This window comes from Bos indicus x Bos taurus, chromosome 15 (genome assembly GCF_003369695.1).
Source record: "Bos indicus x Bos taurus breed Angus x Brahman F1 hybrid chromosome 15, Bos_hybrid_MaternalHap_v2.0, whole genome shotgun sequence".
NCBI classification, from domain to species: domain Eukaryota; kingdom Metazoa; phylum Chordata; class Mammalia; order Artiodactyla; family Bovidae; genus Bos; species Bos indicus x Bos taurus.
Window position 1 is genome coordinate 5779589 of NC_040090.1, and position 17090 is coordinate 5796678.

Sequence of the window (17090 nt, forward strand, 5' to 3'; positions counted from 1 at the left end):
TGGTAAAGAATCTCTCTCCAAGCAGGAGACAGGGGTTCAACTCCTGGGTTGGGAAGATCCCTTGGAGAAGGAAAGGGCAAGCCACCCCAATATTCTTGCCTTGGAAATCCAATGGACAGAGGAGCCTGGTGGGCTACAGTCCATGGGGTGGCAAAAATTTAGATGTGACTTAGGGATAAACAAATCTCCATGCTTACACTGATGTTTCATATCTCCATATGTATAAGTGCATGTACTCTGTGCACTTATAAAGTCACATTTAAGGTATAAAATTTAGTCTTCACAGTAAGAAATATTAACTTCATTTTTTTTAAAGAAACAGGCTTATAATATTTGATTTTCTCAAAATCATACATTTTTCAGTGAGAGAAACTGAATTTTAAACTAGTTCACTTCAAAAATCTTGTGATTCCAGGAAAAGGTTTTCAACTTTTCAATTCTTATAAGTCCAAGTTTGCGATTTCCTACATAGGAAATAAATTAACACAACTGAAAAATCTGGCATCTACTATTAACTGTTATAAATTTACCTTTTGGATTCCTGTTCACAGCCAGCAAGTCGCCTTTGCAACTATCTTGTAAAGACATAGAAATGTCTTCAATCCAGTGTGAACACCAAACACAAAACTCTGCATTATTTCTAAAAATATATTTGATTTCACATGACTATGTCAGCCCATTTTCTTCACAGAATCTTCTAAATATTTCATAAAATTGTTATTACTCACATTGTAGAAATGTTTTAAAAGAATTCCCCCAAAATTCCATATTGCTGCTGCTGCTGCTAAGTCACTCAGTCGTGTCCGACTCTGTGCGACCCCACAGACAGCAGCCCACCAGGGATTCTGGGATCCCCCATCCCTGGGATTCTCCAGGCAAGAACACTGGAGTGGGTTGCCATTTCCTTCTCCAATGCATGAAAGTGAAAAGTGAAAGTGAAGTCGCTCAGTCGTGTCTGACTCTTTGTGACCCCATGGACTGCAGCCTACCAGGCTCCTCCGCCCATGGGGTTTTCCACGCAAGAGTACTGGAGTGGGTTGCCATTGCCTTCTCTGTATTAACTGCTAGGCCTGCTTATTCAGGAGAATAATTGCCTTCCTTCCAGCTTCTACTTCCAGTAAGATGTTCTTCATTTCATTTGAGACCTCAAACATCATATTTCTAGCAACGTGATATAATTTCTGGTTTTATATATATATATATATATATATATATATATATATATATATATATTTCTCTCAGAGAAGGCAATGGCACCCCACTCCAGTATTCTTGCCTGGAAAATTCATGGACGGAGGAGCCTTGTAGGCTGCAGCCCATGGGGTCGCTAAGAGTCGGACACGACTGAGCGACTTCACTTTCACTTTTCACTTTCATGCATTGGAGAAGGAAATGGCAACCCACTCCAATATTCTTGCCTGGAGAATCCCAGGGACAGAGGAGCCTAATTCGCTGCTGTCTACAGGGTCGCACAGAGTCGGACACGAATGAAGCGACTTAGCAGCAACAGCAGCATATTTCTCTCAGATGATACATGCTTTCTCTACAGCCCTCCTTGTTCTCTTCTTGGAACATTGAAATCACCTTTTATTATTCATATTTCTACCAATTGTCGCTTAAAGGCAATTTAGGATTTTTCTATCAGGCAGCCCAAAACTCAGCATCTACCCATTACCCAATCCCAAAGCCACTTGCACATTTTTTGGTATTTACTATAATACTTCTTTGTATCAATATCTTTATCAGTTTTCTAGAGCTTTTATAACAAAACAAAAACTGGGTGGAATTAAAAAATGGAAATTTATCATTACACCAAATTCTAAATCAAGGTGTCAACAGTATTGGTTACTTCTAAAGACTGTGAGAAAAGGACTTGTTCCCTGCTTCTTTCCTTGGCTTAAAGATGACCAGATTTAAGTTCACATGGTGTTCTCCATGTAAGCCTATCTGTATCTGAATTCCCCTTTTAATAAGAAAACCAGTCTTGTTGCATTAAGGCTCACCCTACTGATCCTATTTTAAATAAATTACCTCCGTAAAGAACCCATTTCCAGATAAGCTCACATTCTCTCGTTTTAAAGATTAAGACACCAACATATAAATTTTAAGAGTACACAAAGTAACCATAATTGTGTCCTCAGCTATATCATATAAGCCGTAATAATCACTGTTTCAGATACTGCCTCCCCAAGCTCATGTATTACAATTCTCCATGTTCACTCGGCTAAGACTTTATATTAGCCCTCAGATAGGCAAAGTGCTTTTCCATCTCTGTAGTTCCATTTATTCTTTTGTAGAATGTTATTTCAGAGATCAGAAACATTTTACCTCTAAAACGATGGAATATATTGTAGAACAGTACAACTACTTACCATTTACCAGCTACTTAACCTTGAGTCACATTTTTCAGGTAATTTAAACTCAGAGACATCTCAGAGTGTCTACTAATTCACTAATGGTCAGGCCCTATACCAGGAGTGATACTATCAGAGGACGATAGGAGTGTAACTGTGGAAGCATCTTTTCATGCTTTCACTCTCCTTCTTTTCCAGATAAGGATACCTCTTGAGGTTCAAAGATGGCTCCTGACTTCATTTAATTTTTTAACCATTTCATGACAAATAGCATATAAGTCTTAACCAGCCATGTTCTAATCTTGTTCCACTTGATACTCAGTGATATTGAACATCCCTTGAGGAGGTTTCCATTTAGCAAACTATTATATTTGATCACAAATGTCTCTTTCTACTCCAGAGACAAGTTTATATGACATGAAAGCCAAAAGCCTTATGAAACTGGGTTTTAGATACACTTCATCATTATTATGTGTAAATCAAATGTCTGTACAACTCTTCTTTTAGAAAATATATATCATTTTTATCATGAAAGATATTTCAAAGCCTATAATATATGCTTTTATAAATCTAGGTATAATACTTTAAATAAGTAGGTCACCACTCTGAGTCATAATTTTCATATTTGTAAATGAGATTTTGGTAGGTACTTAACTGAGTTTTTGTGAGTATCTAGTGGACTACATATATGTGTGTAACAGAGTTCTTGAACCAACATGAATAATCAATCTTCACTTTTTTTTTTCCAAAATATCAGAAATTCAATTTAAGCATATCAGCAAGCTCCCCTCTAAAATGTAAAACATGATGAGAAAACAATCATTTTTATTCAACTGTTTTCATTAATATAGACCAAAATATCTTAATGAAAAGAAATACCAAGACTAGAAGAACATCTATAATTTCACTTGTTATGCAAAATTTTGTTCAAATGTTACATTCATATATATTTACAAAATCAGATACACACATGCATATATATAAACATGCACTCAGTCACTTTAGTTGTGTCCAACTCTTTGTGACCCTGTGGACTGTAGCCTGCCAGGCTCCTTTGTCCATAGGATTCTCCAGGCAAGAATACTGGAGTGGATTGCCATACTCTCCTTCAGGGGAACTTCCTGACCTAGGGATTGAATCCATGTCTCCTGTTTCTCCTTCACTGCAGGCAGATTCTTTACCACTGAGCCATTGGGGAAGCCCATGTATACTCATATAAGTATATATAATTATATTTATATAACATACAATTATATTTCATTTTGTCTATGGCCAGCAGTTTGTTTTTTTTTTTTAATTTTCAGCTCATAGAAACTCAAGCCATGTGATTTCCTATGTACTGTAATGTAATGTAAAGTATCACGTTTTATGTTCACAACGACAAGAAAAAAAATCTCCAATTTAGAGTTTTAAAAAAATTGAGGCTCAGAATTAGCTTTCCCAAAGTTACCTGCTTTTAAATGACAGGCCTGGAATTGGAATCTAACTTTGATTTATTTTATTTTCTCTATGGTCAGCAGTTTGTTTTTATTTTTTTTTTAATTTCAGTTCTTAGAAACTCAAGCAATATGATTTCCTATGTACTGTAATACAGAAATTTATACAAATGCAAAGCCTGGTTTCCACTATTAACTTAAGTCTTACCTTTTGGGAACTTGCTCACAATTTGAAGGAGGATTTTTATCCCACTCATGAAGACCTAGAAGTCTCTGGGCCATCTGCTTTACTCATCGAGGACAAAAAGCTGCATTGTCCTTTGAAGGCATATTTGATTTCATATGCCTTTGTCTGTTCATTTTCTCCATGGTCTTCCAAGTATCTCAGAAAATTATAACCTACATTGTAGCTTCATTTCAGAGGAATCATGATACAAGAAAAACTAAAAATTTCCCATTAGAAAAGTTTCTCAGAAACTAAAAAAAAAAAGATTCCTGTGTCATCCTGTGTCTACATATGAAGATAAGAGTAGCTATTCTACCAGGGAAATTTCTATCTTATTCATTCTGTTCTAGTAATATCAATAAAAAATAACTACCATTCCAATGTGTAACCAGTCTCGTTCTATTGTATTGATATGGCCAAATAGTTCTACTTTAGATTTGGAGATGGCATTCTTGTGTCTTTTTTATATCATGGTTTAAACCTACTAAAGCATCTCCTGCATTCATTACATTAGCTCTTAAGAGGACAACATCGTCTACTTAAACAAAATGTCATGATGGTACTGTACCTTCTCATGGTGTTAATCATGGAGTCCTGCAATTGGAATGTATCCAAATCTGATTGCTGTTTAATTAAATTCAATGGGATTTTCCACCAAATCTTAAAGAACATCTACATATTAAAAACAAACAAAACCCTGTTAAACCAATCGCATCACATAACTAGGGTAAGGAATATGTAACAAGAGAAAAACAAACAAGCAAACAAACAGCCTCAGAACCATTATGGAAATATTGCCAGCTGAAAATGAAATATCGGCCTGTCATTTTGTTCCAGTGAAGATGAGTTTGACACTTTCTCTACTTTGCCATAGAAAGACTTTTTGTTTTCTTTTACCTAATCAACTTTTTTCTGTAGAAGTGTGAAGTTGAACACATGAAATTCTTATCTCCAATGTAGTTGCAATAGCTATCTAATCATTCATTATTTTTTTAAAAATTGAACATCTATTTTTTTCCAGGTTTTATTCTATGAGCTATGGATATAATAGTTAATAAAACAAAAAAAAAATCAGGATAAACTCAGCTTGCATTCACATAAAACTCTAATAATAAAGTCAGACAATAAAAAATGGAACAACTTAGGAAGGTAATTAGAGTTTGAGACTTCTAACTATAAAAAATCCACTATTAGAAATGGACAGATCCTGTAGGCATAAAACCAGTAAGGGCATAGCTAAACTCAACAGCTTCAATCGACTGGATAAAATTGACATCTATAGACTACTTCATCCAACAACAGCAGGATACACATTCTTCCAAGCAGGAGCTAATCCTTTCAAAGATTCTTTAAGATTCAATCACATTATCATGTACCTTTTCTACTTAAACTCCCTATGGAGATTCCATCATCAGCTAGGAATCCTGACTGATATACTAAACTGATCTAATTTCTCCATTTCAATTTATCAACAAGAATCAAAGTCACCATTATCAATTTCAGAAGCAACCAGTTAACAAGTGTACCTTTTAAAAATGCATTTACTCTTTATTTATTTGTTTAGGCTGTGCTGGGTGTTCCTTGTGCTTGCAGGCTTTCTCTAGCTGTGATGATCGAAGGCTACACATCGCTGTGGTGCACAAGCTTCTCCTGCTGTACAGCACATGCTCTAGGCGCATGGGGGCATCAATGATGGCAGCACGCAAGCTCAGTCGTGGCAGGCTGCAGACTCTAGAGCACAGGCTCAGTAGATGTGGCACCTTCCCGGACCTGGGATCAAACCTATGTCCCCTGCATTGGCAGGCAGATTCTTATCCACTGTACCATCAGGGAAGTCCTGTATTTACTCTTAAAAGGGGTAACTAGAAGTGATAGCCTTTTATTTGGAAAATATTTATTAAGCATTTATTCTATTCCAAGGCTATTCTATGTACTGGAAATCCAGTAGTGACTAAAACAGCCAATACCTCTACTACATGGAGTTTACATACTAATTAGAAGAGAGAGATAATAAACAACTAAATGAAGTAATCAGATGATGAAGATGCTGTAGAGAAAAGGTAATAGAGTGATGTGATAGAGAGAAATTCGGGGAGATAGACAATGATTTTATAGTGGGGGCTGAAGAATACTTCTAAGGAGGGGACAGGTGAACTGCAGTCTGAGTGGGGACCATGATCCAACCAGATGGAGGTCTCGAGGAAGAGTATTGGGGGAATAAAGAGATTGAGTTCACAGGTTCATGGGCAAAAGCAAGGCCATGGCACCTGGAGCTAGTGAACAAGGTAAAGAATGATATAGGACAAGTTCAAAGAGACGTGTGTTTGAAGGGAGTGGAGGGATTGAAATTGGGCAGAGGCTGATCAGATCAGTCTCTCAGTCATGTCCGACTCTTTACGACCCCATGAATCACAGCACGGCAGGCCTCCCTGTCCATCACCAAATCCCGGAGTTCACTCAAACTCATGACATCGAGTCAGTGATGCCATCCAGCCATCTCATCCTCTGTCGTCCCCTTCTCCTCTTGCCCCTAATCCCTCCCAGCATCAGATCTTCTCCAATGAGTCAACTCTTCCCATGAGGTGGCCAAAGTACTGGAGTTTCAGCTTTAGCATCATTCCTTCCAAAGAAATCCCAGGGCTGATCTCCTTCAGAATGGACTGGTTGGATCTCCTTGCAGTCCAAGGGACTCTCAAGAGTCTTCTCCAACACCACAGTTCAAAAGCATCAATTCTTCGGCACTCAGCTTTCTTCACAGTCCAACTCTCACATCCATACATGTCCACTGGAAAAACCATAGCCTTGACTAGATGGACCTTTGTTGGCAAAGTAATTCTGCTCTTGAATATGCTATCTAGGTTGGTCATAATTTTCCTTCCAAGGAGTAAGCGTCTTTTAATTTCATGGCTGCAGTCACCATCTGCAGTGATCTGGGAGACCAAAAAAATTAAGTCTGACACTGTTTCCACTGTTTCCCCATCTATTTCCCATGAAGTGGTGGGACCGGATGCCATGATCTTCGTTTTCTGAATGTTGAGCTTTAAGCCAACTTTTTCACTCTCCTCTTTCACTTTCATCAAGAGGCTTTTGAGTTCCTCTTCACTTTCTGCCATAAGGGTGGTGTCATCTGCATATCTGAGGTTATTGATATTTCTCCTGGCAATCTTGATTCCAGCTTGTGTTTCTTCCAGTCCAGCGTTTCTCATGATGTACTCTGCATATAAGTTAAATAAGCAGGGTGACAATATACAGCCTTGACGTACTCCTTTTCTTATTTTGAACAAGTCTGTTGTTCCATGTCCAGTTCTAACTGTTGCTCCTGACCTGCATACAAATTTCTCAAGAGGCAGGTCAGGTGGTCTGGTATTCCCATCTCTTGAAGAATTTTCCACAGTTTATTGTGATCCACACAGTCAAAGGATTTGGCAAAGTCAATCAAGCAGAAATAGATGGTTTTCTGAAACTCTCTTGCTTTTTCCATGATCCAGCAGATGTTGGCAATTTGATCTCTGGTTCCTCTGTCTTTTCTAAAACCAGCTTGAACATCAGGAAGTTCACGGTTCACATATTACTGAAGCCTGGCTTGGAGAATTTTGAGCATTACTTTACTAGCGTGTGAGATGAGTGCAATTGTGCAGTAGTTTGAGCATTCTTTGGCATTGCCTTTCTTTGGGATTGGAATGAAAACTGACCTTTTCCAGTCCTGTGGCCACTGCTGAGTTGTCCAAATGTGCTGGCTTATTGAGTGCAGCACTTTCACAGCATCATCTTTCAGGATTTGTAATAGCTCAACTGGAATTCCATCACCTCCACTAGCTTTGTTCATAGTGATGCTTTCTAAGGCCCACTTGACTTCACATTCCAGGATGTCTGGCTCTAGGTCAGTGATCACACCATCATGATTATCTGGGTCGTGAAGATCTTTTTTGTACAGTTCTTCTGTGTATTCTTGCCATCTCTTCTTCATATCTTCTGCTTCTGTTAGGTCCATACCATTTCTGTCCTTTATCGAGCCCATCTTTGCCTGAAATGTTCCTTTGGTATCTCTGATTTTCTTGAAGAGATCCCTAGTCTTTCCCATTCTGTTGTTTTCCTCTATTTCTTTGCATTGATCGCTGAAGAAGGCTTTCTTATCTCTTCTTGCTATTCTTTGGAACTCTGCATTCAGATTTTATATCTTTCCTTTTCTCCTTTGCTTTTCACTTCTCTTCTTTTCATAGCTATTTTTAAGGCCTCCCCAGACAGTCATTTTGCTTTTTTGCATTTCTTTTCCATGGGGATGGTCTTTATCCCTGTCTCCTGTACAATGTCACGAATCTCATTCCATAGTTCATCAGGCACTCTATCTATCAGATCTAGGCCCTTAAATCTATTTCTCACTTCCACTTTATAATCATAAAGGATTTGATTTAGGTCATACCTGAATGGTCTAGTGGTTTTCCCTACTTTCTTCAATTTCGGTCTGAATTTGGCAATAAGGAGTTCATGGTCTGAGCCACAGTCAGCTCCTGGTCTTGTTTTTGCTGATTGTATAGAGCTTCTCCATCTTTGGCTGCAAAGAATATAATCAATCTGATTTCGGTGTTGAGCATCTGGTGATGTCCTTGTATAGAGTCTTCTCTTGTGTTGTTGGAAGAGGGTGTTTGTTATGACCAGTGCGTTTTCTTGGCAAAACTCTATTAGTCTTTACCCTGCTTCAGTCCGTATTCCAAGGCCAAATTTGCCTGTTACTCCAGGTGTTTCTTGACTTCCTACTTTTGCATTACAGTCCCCTATAATGAAAAGGACATCTTTTTTGGGTGTTAGTTCTAAAAGGTCTTGTAGGTCTTCATAGAACTGTTCAACTTCAGCTTCTTCAGCGTTACTGGTTGGGGCATAGACTTGGATTACTGTGATATTGAATGGTTTGCCTTGGAAATGAACAGAGATCATTCTGTTGTTTTTGAGATTTCATCCAAGTACTGCATTTCGGACTCTTTTGTTGACCATGATGGCCACTCCATTTCTTCTGAGGGATTCCTGCCCTCAGTAGTAGATATAATGGTCATCTGAGTTAAATTCACACATTCCAGTCCATTTCAGTTCGCTGATTCCTAGAATGTCAACATTCACTCTTGCCATCTCTTGTTTGACCACTTCCAATTTGCCTTGATTCATGGAGCTGACATTCCAGGTTCCTATGCAATATTGCTCTTTACAGCATCGGACCTTGCTTCTATCACCAGTCACATCCACAACTGGGTATTCTCTTTGCTTTGGCTCCATCCCTTCATTCTTTCTGGAGTTATTTCTTCATTGATCTCCAGTAGCATATTGGGCACCTACTGACCTGGGGAGTTTCTCTTTCAATATCCTATCATTTTGCCGTTTCATACTGTTCATGGGGTTCTCAAGGCAAGAATACTAAAGTGGTTTGCCATTCTCTTCTTCAGTGGACCACATTCTGTCAGATCTCTCCACCATGACCCGCCCATCTTGGGTTGCCCCACAGGCATGGCTTAGTTTCATTGAGTTAGACAAGGCTGTGGTCCTAGTGTGATTAGACTGACTAGTTTTCTGTGAGTATGGTTTCAGTGTGTCTGCCCTCTGATGCCCTCTTGCAACACCTACCGTCTTACTTGGGTTTCTCTTACCTTGGGCGTGGGGTATCTCTTCATGGCTACTTCACAAAGCGCAGCCATTGCTCCTTACCTTGGACGAGGGGTGTCTCCTCACCTTGTCCAAGGTAAGGAGATAGACCAAGACCAATTACTTATAGTGTAAATTTGATTAAATGGATAACTTTCTTTCTACCGAGCAGTTTAACCCAGCTCTTCTAAATTAATGCTTTTACATGACAGACACTGTAGAAATTAAAAGAAGCCACAAAGAGCAATGGGGAAATCTATGCTGCTGACTACACCAAAGAGTTCATCAAAGAGAACCCCTGCTGAGAAGTGAGCACGAGTTCTGGGGAAAGAGGTTGCTTGAGTACATATGTTCTATTTCACTTCCTCCTGATTTGAGTGGAACTTAATTAATCATAACATTAAGGTTGTTGGTGATCTTTGAGTTAGAAAAAGTTAATGATACTCATCCAGGTCAGATAAAACTTCCCTTCCCACATGGACAAATTCCTCTCTAGTGGTTTTAACTATGACCTTCAGCTCAGTGTCTCTCATCCTGGACATTGTTAGACAATTGCTATAACTTCTTGCTCTTGGGTCTTCCTTGAACACACAATCTAAAGCGGCCCCTGCCATCTGAGTCACTATCATGTCAGGTATTTCCATTTTTTAAGCACTTTGCACTCTGAATGCAATTTTTTATAGGTTTCTTACTTACCACCTATCTCCCTCCACTAGAAAATGTTGTGAGCTGTGTGATGTGTGTCATGACTATGATATAGAGTGTACTCTTTAAGAATGCAAGTTCTAATCCCAAATTCAATAGGGTCAACACCAACCTCAGGTGTTTTCTAGTTGTGATCTCTGGTAAATTATTTAAATTTTCCAAGCTTCAGTTAATTCTTCTGGAAAGCAGGAATAACATTATCCATTTTCATAAGGCTTTCATGGAGATTAAATAAAAACTTGCTTTTGCAGCACCAGCCAAATCATAGTAAATAACAATAGCCTTTACTACAATCACTGATTATTGCCCTACAGGTTTTTAAGTTGTCATACAAAGTTTATCAAATGTTGGGATCTTCCTGAACCTGATTTTAAGTTTGGAGATGTTCACATTTTAATGTGGATAGTTTAGAAAGTGAATCCCATGTTTCTTGCATTAATGTAGGGGACTTTACTCTTAGACGGAGAAGGCAATGGCACCCCACTCCAGTACTCTTGCCTGGAAAATCCCATGGACGGCGGAGCCTGATAGGTTGCAATCCATGGGGTCGCTAGGAGTCGGACACGACTGAGCAAATTCACTTTCACTTTCACTTTTCACTTTCATGCATTGGAGAAGGAAATGGCAACCCACTCCAGTGTTCTTGCCTGGAGAACCCAAGGGACGGGGAAGCCTGGTGGGCTGCCGTCTATGGGGTCACACAGAGTCGGACACGACTGAAGCGACTTAACAGCAGTAGCAGTTACTCTCAGAATTCTGGAAGTTCTTCATGACCTCCTAATATAATAACTACATAGAGTTGAAAAATAAATGTAAATTATACAGCTTTTTTTTTTTTTAAGTCAGACAGAAATGGGAAACTGAGGAGGATATGAAGGAAGTGGCAAAGATAATGACAATTGTCAAGCACCCACTGAGTGAAAAGCACTGTCATGGATATTTTGTATACATGTCTTCATCTAATGCTTGAAATAAACCTATGAAATGAACTACCATTCCACTGCATGTATGAACTGAGACTAAAGATCCCGTGAGCTTATGAAATACATGCAGTGTTACATAAACTAATGAGGTAGAATTCAATACTAGCTCTGTTAGTTCAAGGGAAAAAGTTATCTGACACAGTACTGCTCATATAAGGAAGCATCTTTTTCAACTAAGGAACCAAGGTAAGATTCATGGACGTCCTGATCTAGAAGGAACGATTCTCTTGCCAGTTCAAGAAGAGATACAATCCCAAATCTGGCCTTGCTGGAAGGCAGGTCAGCACCAGTCAATATTTTTTTTTTCCTTTTAAAAAACATTTTTATAACATTTACCGTGAGCTAGAAACCTCTTCAAGCACTTAATATCTGTAAACCCACTTAACTGGCCCCATATCATTATAAGATAGGCATTATAGCTACTGTAGTTATAGATAAATAATGAGGTTCAGTTCAGTTCAGTCGCTCAGTCATGTCCGACTCTTTGCGACCCCATGAATCGCAGCACGCCAGGCCTCCCTGTCCATCACCAACTCCCGGAGTTCACTCAGACTCACATCCATCGAGTCAGTGATGCCATCCAGCCATCTCATCCTCTGTCGTCCCCTTCTCCTCCTGCCCCCAATCCCTCCCAGCATCAGGGTCTTTTCCAATGAGTCAACTCTTCGCATGAGGTGGCCAAAGTAAGGTAGAAAGGTTAAATAACTTTCCCAAGTAACATGAAAACTCAGAAAGTCTGACTTGAGTCAACTCTTACCACTGCACTATACGACCTTCTCTACACAAATATCTGGTCATATTCTGGTTGCCTGTTGTGTTGATCTCAAGTTAATAAAATGACCTTTTGGTCCTACAACCAGGGAGGTTTAGGGGAAACCATACCTATAAGTGGATCAGCCCCAAAGCCTAAGGGACATGAAGCCAATGGAAATCAGAAAAGCAGGGAAGAGTGGTCAGTAATGGCCAAGAATGTTGGGAATCACTCCAGCCCCCAAGAAATGCTATAAGGCCCATCAGCTCAGAGTCTTACTCTTCACAGCAGATGCAGAGAAATCATGTATTATCTCTCCTAATGCTCAGAAATGTTAGATGAATGAGTGATTCTACACAGTTACAGAGACTCCAGGAATGGTATTTGTGATGGCTAACAGCTATGGAACACTTATTGGTGATAAAAGATCCATGAGGATTATTTACTTAATCCTGATACAGCCTCTATCGTTCTCCTTTAACTCAGAAAGGTATGATTTGCCAAAGCTCATACTGGATGTGGTGAGGCAAATTTTTGATCTCAGATCTATCTTACTCAGAGACTACTCTTAACCATCATAGAATATTAAACACTATCACACATTCCTCCAAATGTGCGTATAAAAATGGTACATAAAGTCCTCTTTCACAGAGGAAAATTGTAAAAGCAGTGTTCTCAATATGAATGAATAGTTGAGATTACAAAAAAAAATGAATTTTATTGATAGTCTAAATAACTCAACAAGAATAGATGATAGATCTTCCCTTTGCAAGCACAGAGAGAAAAAATACAACAAAACAGACCATAAGTAGCAAAATATTTTAAAAGTATAGAAAGAGAAGATGGAGAATAAAGACCAAAAACACTTCTATTTTCTCAGAATACTATATTTTTTGTTTGGCATTGCAAAGGTAGTAAGCATGCATTGCATGATCTATGAAGAACTGAAAGTTTTGTGATTCTCATAGCATATGCTATGAAAGATAATCCCCAGGATATGCTTTAATCAGGTGATCCATTAATCAGTTGAGGATGCATATATTATCTACTGCACTATTATTCAGTGTATGCATAAATCACCCACTTAGAAACATCTGTATAAATTTATTTATAATGTAGAAAAGCCAACCCAACAGTCCTTTTGAATTAGAATCTCTAGAGCTGTGTCCTGAGAATGTACATTTTAATAAGTATTCCAAATAATTCTGAAAGTATATCCAAGTTTGACAACCAAATGGGCACTAAATAAATCTAAATAGGGTATCTGGATGTGATAAACAATTTTCTGCCTGAAATTTCCCTCAAAGGATTTATATGCCAACACCAACATACTTTTACATATGGTGTTCACTTGGCACTAAACCAGGGAAAGTATATTATCTTTGTATTTAAAAGACAAAGTAATTTTTGCTGCTGTGATTATTTCTCAGTTGAAGTCACTTTTTGATCCAGAGCTTCTTCATAGCATTTTTCACCTCTGCATTTCTGAGGGTGTAGATTAAAGGATTTATCATAGGTGTTATCATGGTATAAAACACAGCCATGGCTTTATCAATGGAAAAGGTGATCCCTGGATGCATATATACAAATATGCAGGGTGCAAAAAACAGAATGACCACAGTGATGTGGGAGACACAGGTGGAGAAGGCTTTGTGTCTTCCTTCCAAGCTATAGGTCCTTAGGGAGCACAAGATGACCACACAGGAGACCATCAAAAGGAGGAAGTTCAACAGGCAGATGAACCCACTGTTGGCAGCAACAAAGAGACCAAAGGTATGAGTGTCCATGCAGACCAGTTTCAACAAAGGGTTCAAGTCACACATGAAATGATCTCTAACGTTAGGGCCACAGAAGGGCAGGCAGACTGTAAACAGGATCTGAATGGCTGCATGGACAAAGGCTCCAGCCCAGGCCACTCCCACAAGAAAGCTACATAGCCGTTAACTCGTGATGGTCTTGTAGTGCAGGGGTTTACAGATGGCCACATGACAGTCATAGGCCATCACCATGAGAAGGATAATCTCAGCAGCACCAAAAAGATGCTCGACAAAGATTTGAGTCATACACCCCCTAAAAGAGACAGCTCTTCTCATAGTAAGGGAGTCAACTAGCATCTTAAGGGTCATGGAGGAAGAGCAGCAGCCATCTATAAAGGATAAACGAGACAAGAAGAACTACACAGGGGATCCTAGGGTCGTGCTGGCGCTGATGGTGATCATGATGAGCAGGTTGCCTGCCAAGTTGACCAAGTAGACAATTAAAAACACAACAAAGGAAAATTTCTGAAGCTTCACATTTTGAGTTGGGCCCAGGAGGAGGAATTCCATCACATTATTCATCCTCTCCATGAATTCCGTTCCGGTGACAAGACACTTTGCTGGAAAGAAAGTCACAGTCATCCTCAATTATAACCCTTTTACTTAAGGAATAAATAATTTCATGGAATGCCTATTTTCTTTAGTTTTACAAAAGCCAAAAACAAGCACAAAGCCATAAAAAAGGTTTTTATTTTGTATATCCTTTCAAGTGAAAATATATGTGGTATTTATTTTGTTCTTTATCATTTACTAATTTGTTTTTAATTTTTGGTGACAAAAAAAATGTATAACTTTTAAAATCAGAAAAGAAAAAACACATCAAACTTTAAGAGCCGATCCATGATGTGGACACGTAGGTGGCACGTTCACAAACACCCAAAGATATATGGATTCTATTCCTGGAAAGGCTGGACGTGTCTGCCAGTGAGAAACAGAAAGACTCAAAAGATAAGATCCTCATTAGCCATATCTTTTCCTACTTTGCCTGTCTGATAGCTTCTTCACTTCCTCAAGACTGAAAATGTGTGCATCTTCCAGATCTAGGAGGCTGCAGTCAATGCCCATTATAGCACTGGTCACACTGTTTCACACTCATATCTCTTTTTTCAACAGTGTGTGCCATTGAAGGCAAAAATATGCATTACTACAATTGCAATCTTATTCATAAACTGTTTCTCCTCCCCTGGTCAAAAACTGAACATTTACTGAGAGAGAGAAAGAAAAAAGTAAAATTAAAAAGAGGAAAAGAGAAAGTGGGAGAGAAAAAAGAAGAAAGGTAAAGTTAGAAATACATTAAAGTACAAAGAAAGAGGAACTTAAAAACCCAAAGCCTTAGTTTAAATCTGGGACTTACACTTTATTAACTATATAACATTGATTCATTTAATCCCTCTTTTCTTCAATTTTTTCACCTGTTAAAGGAGGGTTATGTATGACTGTATTTAGGGTTACTGTAAAGATTACAACATTTTAAACATTATTATTGTTGTTGTTGTATGATTTAACTCTTTTCATGAATTTATCACTAAAGAAAACTTCAAAATTCTCTCTGCTGCTGCCGCTGCTGCGGCTGCTAAGTCGCCTCAGTCGTGTCCAACTCTGTGCAACCCCATAGAGGGCAGACCACTAGGCTCCTCTGTCTCTGGGATTCTCCAGGCAATAATACTGGAGTGGGTTTCTGGGCAAAGATTCTGAAAATGCAAATAAACAGTTAAGGAGAACATGGATAAATGTCAAAAGGGAAGGTCCTCAGATTTAAAAAATTGAAGCAAGCTATTAATAGAATCTTTAACATAAAGATTTAATTATTGCTTTTTTTACTTTTGTGGGTTTTCCTTGGATTATTTGTTTCATTAACTCACTTGCTAAAGCCATATTCCAATACATAAGAAATTTAATCCTTCTAGATTCAACTTATGACTGGGTGTGGAGTTTTCTGGGAAAAGAGGAACTTTAAATTTAACTCACTATTCAAAGAAAGACTTCGTAGATGGGAGGACACATGTACACCCGTGGCTGATTCACGTTGATTTACGGCAAAAACCACCACAATATTGTAAAGTAATTTGCCTCCAATTAAAATGAATAAATTAATTTTTTTTAAAAAGGAAAAGAAAATATACAGACCAAAGCAAAATAAATAAATAAATAAATGTAAATGGAATATAACCTTTAAAAAACAAATGACTTCACAGAGTGTAGTCTTATGATGTATTTATTTTTGGCCAATATTTGGTATTATAAAGTATTTGGTGAGAGAGACAGGAAATGTGGAGAGAAACAGACAGGAGAGGTGAGGGGAAAGGTGAAAGGATGAAACGAAGATAAAAGATAAAAGAGGAAGAGGAAAAAGAGAAGAAAAAGGACATGCTGCAGAGTGATCCAAGAAAGACACTTTGAAGCAGGTGCTTTGTAATATAGCCAACAAGTGCTGCACTTGAATTCCAAACTATTTAACTTTTTTATCATAGCCACTAAGATCAGCAACACACAAAAGATAGTGACAAATAGTTCACAAGCTGTTCTTACATGCAAAAATGAGCATAAAACAGTTATTTTTGCCCAGTTCAGTACTGAGGGTTATAAACTACTGACCTATCAATAATTGGTCCTTTGAAGGCTCAATAATATTTAAAATAAATTCCATTTGGGTTTTCTTCAACCCAAGCTGTCTGTAATCAGAGTCATGAACATGTTAATTTACTGCAAAAAAAAAAGAAAGAAAGAAAAAATCAAAGTGTTTCCAGAAAGAAAACCCTGAAGTAAAATTTCAAAAAACTGTACTTCTCTTCTATATCAATTCGCATTAGATCCTGTCTAAGACTTCTTGTCCCGGCCTGACTTGTTCAAATAATAAACTAGCCCAGACAGAAGACACATGCACTTTGTATTTAAAAGGAATTTGTGTTTGGGAGAGAGAGGAAAGATGTCAGAAGCTGTATCACATTTCTATTTCTTTGGGACTCACAGATGTTTATAATATTTTAAGTTTTTGCTCAGACAGTAAGAGCATCTGCCTGCAATGTGGGGGACTTGGGTTCAATCCCTGGGTTGGGAAGATCCCCTGGAGAAGGAAATAGCAACCCACTCTAGTACTCTTGCCTGGAAAACCCCATGGACGGAGGAGCCTGGCAGGCTGCAGTGCATGGGGTCCCAAAGAGTCAGACACGACTGAGCGACTTCACTTTGG

At 38.4% G+C, this 17090-nt stretch overlaps 1 long non-coding RNA gene and 1 pseudogene across 1 annotated transcript; both read right to left on the bottom strand.

Annotated features, from left to right (window-relative positions):
* Positions 1-531: 531 nt before the first annotated feature.
* LOC113905299 lies at positions 532-16858 on the bottom strand. The gene is made up of 3 exons (XR_003514633.1): positions 16496-16858; positions 3999-4688; positions 532-640 (listed from the first exon to the last, which is right to left on the bottom strand). It is a non-coding gene; the product is annotated as an uncharacterized LOC113905299 (long non-coding RNA).
* LOC113905298 lies at positions 12964-14528 on the bottom strand (annotated as a pseudogene).
* Positions 16859-17090: the final 232 nt, after the last annotated feature.